At 49.1% G+C, this 5,282-nt stretch overlaps 1 non-coding gene across 1 annotated transcript; it reads left to right on the top strand.

The window, feature by feature from the left end:
- Positions 1-1,319: 1,319 nt before the first annotated feature.
- LOC111813380 lies at positions 1,320-1,426 on the top strand. The gene has a single exon (XR_002818660.1). It is a non-coding gene; the product is annotated as a U6 spliceosomal RNA (small nuclear RNA).
- Positions 1,427-5,282: the final 3,856 nt, after the last annotated feature.

The raw sequence follows: 5,282 nt of genomic DNA on the forward strand, positions 1-5,282 counted from the left end.
CCCCAGCACCACATGCCACTCCTGTCTCACCCCTGGGGGCACTGAGCTGGCCACTGAGTCCACGTGTGGTGGCACGCCTGTAATCCCAGCGCTGGGAAGGCTGAAAAGAGGAGGATCGCTATGAGTCTGAGCTGCGTAGTGAGAACCTGTGACAAATACATTAAAAAAAAAAAAAAGATATAAGGGACGGAAAGAGCTGCCTTTTGCTGTAATAAATTGTTTCTCCCTTTGATGGTCCTCTGCTATGTGCTGGTAATCTATGGGCTGAAATGTCTGGAAACTGCAAGTGAAATAAACTTTTTCTCCTTTAACTTTAGGTGTCAGGTAGTTTTGTCTCAAAAATGAGAAAAGTAACCAAGACAGATTTGGTACTGAAGAAGCAGGGCCATTGCTGTGAGCATGTGGTCCAGGAACCGCTGGAGCTGGCTTGTGAAAAGGGAAAGAGTTAGGGAAGGTTGGAGAGCTCAAGAGGCCAGAAGGCTGGCAAAGGCCAGGCTCAGGAGATTCTGCTGGGATGAAGGACTGTATCGCTGTTGGATTCAACAGTGTGAGTTATGCCTTAGCAAAAAGTTTTCTGCATTTTGCTCATGTCCAGAAACTTTGCCTAAGACTGAGATTAAGAGCAGCAGTCTAATTAATCTGACAGAAGAAATTGCAAGGCAGTCTAATACTGAGGCAGTAACATGGCTACCAATGGGGTGTTTTAGCCAGACTCGTGTTGATAAAAACAAGAAGCCCAGAAGAATGGTTTTAAAAGTTTTTTAAAAGTTTTGAATTTGGCCAGAATATAAGCTCTAGTAAAGCTGTGGATTGCAAATAGAGCACAGGAGACTGTGACTACTGAGAAGGAACAGAACAGAAAAGACAGCCGAGGGCATCACAAAGAGCAGTGAGACTCAATCCTTCGCAATCTCAAAATTGCAAAAGTGAAAGCTTTTGCTTTGAGAGGAGAGCCCTCGGTCACCATGTTCCAGAACAGCAGCAGCCTAGGAAAACTGTTCTTCAGGATTGGTCACAGGTATTGGACTTCTACACCAAGAGAGAAGGAAGCCTGGCTGCTGCTCCCCGCAAGCTGTGGATGTTGGTGTCATCCATGTGTGTGCTGGTTTTAGGTGCATGCAGAATGCAAGAGTTGTGGGGCAGAAAAGCTTCCAGCCAGAATTCAGAAGGAGGCATGGGAGACCAGGCAGTGTGCCCCCGAGAGGGCAGTGCGTGAAGCTGGGGGTGGGAAGGTGAACACGCAGTGGAAAAGCCAGGAATGTGGATCGTCTGAAGAAAACCGCAAGGAGGGTGCAGAGCGGGCCGCAGAGAGAAGCTGTGTGCTCCCTTCGGCAGCACATACACTAAAATTGGAACAACACAGAGAAGGTTAGCATGGCCCCTGAGCAAGGATGACACACAAATTCGTGAAGCATTCCATATTTTTTCAATAGCTTGAAATAAGTACAGACTCACTCGTTTGGCCTTCATCACCCGGATATCAAGCTCTGTGCTTTTGAACCTGCCATTTGTTTCTAACTTAGGAACCTCGTAGATTTGGGTTTAGGAGGAATTTTTTTTTCTCCCAATGCCTTCAGGGCAGGTGTAGCTGGCTTGAGTTGTGGGGATCGAACCGCAGCAACCTGAGCCTGACTGCTTTGTTGAAGCAGCCACTTAAAGGACTGAGCTAAGGGGCAGGTCCCCGTGGATTTGGGTTTAGGCAAGTGGCTTAATGTAATTAGCAATGATTACATCTTCTCTACTCTTTTTTTTTTTTTTCTTTTTTTTTTTTTTTGGCGGAACCGGGGATTGAACTCAGATCCTTGCATTTGCCAGTCAAGCGCTTATCCTACTGAGCCATCTCCCTGGCCCGCAGTCTTCAGATTTTTTTTTTTTTTTTTTTTTTTTGCAGAACCAGGGATTGAACTCAGGCCACTGCGCTTGCCAGGGAAGCGCTTATTCCACTGAGCCATCTCCCCAGCCCAGCAATGATTACATCTTAATAAAATCCTGTGATCTGCAGAGAGAGAGAGAGAGAGAGAGAGAGAGAGAGAGAGAGAGAGAGAGAGAGAGAGAGAGAGATATGTTGTGAGGGCCACAGCCACTGAAGTGCTACCTGTACCACTACAAAGCCCTGTGAACTGTGAGCCAAACAGACTTTTCCGCCTTTGGCCTTGGCTGTTGTGTATTGTGTCTCAGCAAAAGAAAAGTAACTAAGATACCTGCTGTCTAGATTTTGGGAGAATTCATGACAAATTATTATTTTTATTTTTTTATTTTTTATTTTTTTGCGGAACCAGGGATTGAACTCAGACCCCTGCGCTTGCCGGGGAAGTGCTTATTCCACTGAGCTGTCTCCCCAGCCCTCATGACAAATTATAAGAAAGATTTTGGGGGCAGTATTGAAGGAAGGTACAACCACTTATTATCTGAAACAAGAGACTGTATTTGCCGCTCGCTTAAAGCAAGGGAGTGTTGTACTTGCAAGCTACCGTGTCTCTTGTGAGAGCAGAGAGTTAATCCCATATTGCAGGCCTTCCTAAGGATGTGTTCCAAGACCCCCAGCAGACATCTGGAATTGTGAAGAATACCAAACCTTATATACAAGCACCACAATACCACCATGACTGACCTAATGATGACAGCTACTAAATGATTTGCAGGTGGATAGCATATACAGCGTGGACACACTGCCAAAAGTAATAATTTACATCTTTGGTGGTGAATAGTATGAGATTTCATCACATTACTCAGAGTAGCAGAATCTTAAACTTATGATTGGTTATTTCTGGAATTTTCCATATACTAGTTTCCATTTGAATAACTGCGTAACCACAACCCCAGAAAGTGAAACTGCAGATGTGGGAATGTTACTGTACAGGTTTTGGGAAAGCCTGGAGTTCAGGGGTGGGTCAGCTTTTGTTGAGAGATACTTAGCCCCAGGAGGGAGGTTATTGCCAACTTGCTACTTTAGAACACAGGGCTGTTGCTGAGTGGTTTTAGGGGTCTTGTTACTGAACCAAATGGCCATATAAGCCAGGTTTATGACCCGTGCAAGTTCCTGTTAGCATACTATGTGACAATTAGTCTTTCCTAAGAGGGTGGGAATGTTTTATTCTTGAGGAAGGGAGGTGAGCTGCAGATAAACCTGCCGTCATACAAAGACAAAAGCCACGTGCAGCCTCTGCTGCTGAAGCAAATCTCAACTGGGCAGGACAGGCCTCCAGAGAAGGGCCCCAAAGGCACGCAGAGCGCCCTGGACTTGGACGTTGGCGGTCTCCTGGGCCCTTGTGGTTCCGGGTGTCTGTGAGTAGTCGTTTTTCACTGAGCCTTTGGAGCAAGGACAGTTCCAGGGTGCACCCTGGTTCTGGCTGGGCCCCGCCTCTCCTGCATCATGACCTCCATGACCCCACAGGCCTCATGCTGATGAGAAGGGACCATGTGTGAGCGTTAATGTGCCTCTCTGAGCCCTTGGCATCCCATATGCACAGCACTGTTGTGGCCAGCTGTCAGCCTGGATCCTTCGGGCCTCGGGATAGGAAATCCTCAGGCAGATTCCCCACCCTCTCAGGATTCCTTCCAGCCTGCCTGGTGCAGGGAGGGCCTCACAGGCTTCAGCGGACTGTGGCAGAGTGCTTTGAAAGGAATCAGTAGCTAAGCTAGGGAACGTGTCGCACTCCAGGACAAACCCCAGAGCCCTGCTGGGGCTGCCAGGTGTCCCGTGGTGTCTGACAGTGTGAACACAGAGGCTACTGGTACCTTGATGCCTGAATGGTGACTATGTGGCCCAGGTGGGTGGGAGCTGGGCCTTGCAGGAGAGCGAAGGAGAGGGGCGGGGTGGGGCTGAGACGCCCAGAGGGGCTGAGTCTCTGCAGTGCAGGAAGCAGGGTCTCTGGGCTGCAGCACTCTGTCCCTACCACCCAAATGACGCTGCGTGTCCCAGATGTGTGAGGAAACAGCAGCTCCTTCCTGCTTCCATCTGACTGGTGTTTTCCGCAGGGACGAAAGACTCCATCTTTCTGGCCTGGAGCCCTGAGGTGGGGCCTCATCAGCTGCAGTCACAGCCAGTGTCGTGGGAGGGAAGCACTCAGGCAGGCCTCTCTCAGGAAAAGGAAGAGTACACCATTCTGTGCAAACAGCGGCTGGGCGCCGGTGCTGACAGACAGCAGCTTTTCCACTCCCAGGCCTCAGCCTGTCACCGCCCTGTCTGGGGCTTTGATTTCTCACCAGAGTTTGTAATTTCTGCTGACCCACCCAAGCCTTCCTCACAGATGGTCTGGCGCTTCCCAGGCTGGGAGCGGACATCACCCTTGTTAGGCTAGGTCCTCTCCTCCTTCCTGGCTCCATCCAGCGGGGAGGTGAGGCCCTGAGGAGTGGGGAAGGGTGCACGTTCCGAGTTCCATCTGTCCTTACTGGTGAACTTGGAGATTCTACCTCACTTATCTTGCATGGCTTGGGACAACATGGGTCTCAGCGTGGGGAAGTGACAATTTGTAAATTTTCTTTCAACCAGGGATTGAACTCAGGCCTTTGCACTTGCCAGGGAAGCACTTATTCCACTGAGCCATCTCCCAGGCCCCTCAGCCTTGAATTCTAAAAACATTTCACCATTCTATTAAAAAAAAAAAGAAAAAAAGCCTAGTGGCTCCTACTGCTTCACAAAGCCCTTACTCAGTCCCCTTAGCCAAACAGAGCCCCTGAGAGCACCTATCCAGCAGTCGATGTCCTCATGCCAGAGCTGTCTGTGTCCGAGGGTGTTTCCACCTACAGCTGACCTGTTCTAAAAGCACAAATGTCACCCACTCTTCTTTCCTTCCGGTGTAGTCTCATTGTATTCTTTTTCTGTGTGTGGTGCTAAGACTCAAACTCAGGACCTTGCCCAGGTAGGCAAACCTCGACCACGGAGCCATACTTCCAGCCCTCTTGGCGAATTTCCCGAGGGCAAGGACAATGGCTCCTTTATGTCTGTAACCCTGGCCGATTTTTAAGAGCTCTGTGAGTCCAGGGTGTCACTGAATGTGTCTCAGGCAAGGACCTTAGGGCCTTCCGCATTAGGGAAGCACAGCCGCTTTTCTACAAGCCCTTCTTTCACCCGCCAAATAGTCTTGTCCCATCAGAGGCTTCTCAGCAAAGTCCCAGTCCCCTCCAGTCGCAGCCCTGAGACCTGTTGTTTATTTCCTGCCTGTTTATTTGTCTCCTGAAATTTTAGGGAGACCTTCTCAGATATGTCTTCTCCCCTTATTTTCCTGATTTTTTGAAGAATGGGGTCTTCCTTAGTAAACAGGGAACCTGGGAAGACTTTG

This window comes from Octodon degus, unplaced genomic scaffold (genome assembly GCF_000260255.1).
Source record: "Octodon degus isolate 3935 unplaced genomic scaffold, OctDeg1.0 scaffold00007, whole genome shotgun sequence".
Taxonomy (NCBI): domain Eukaryota; kingdom Metazoa; phylum Chordata; class Mammalia; order Rodentia; family Octodontidae; genus Octodon; species Octodon degus.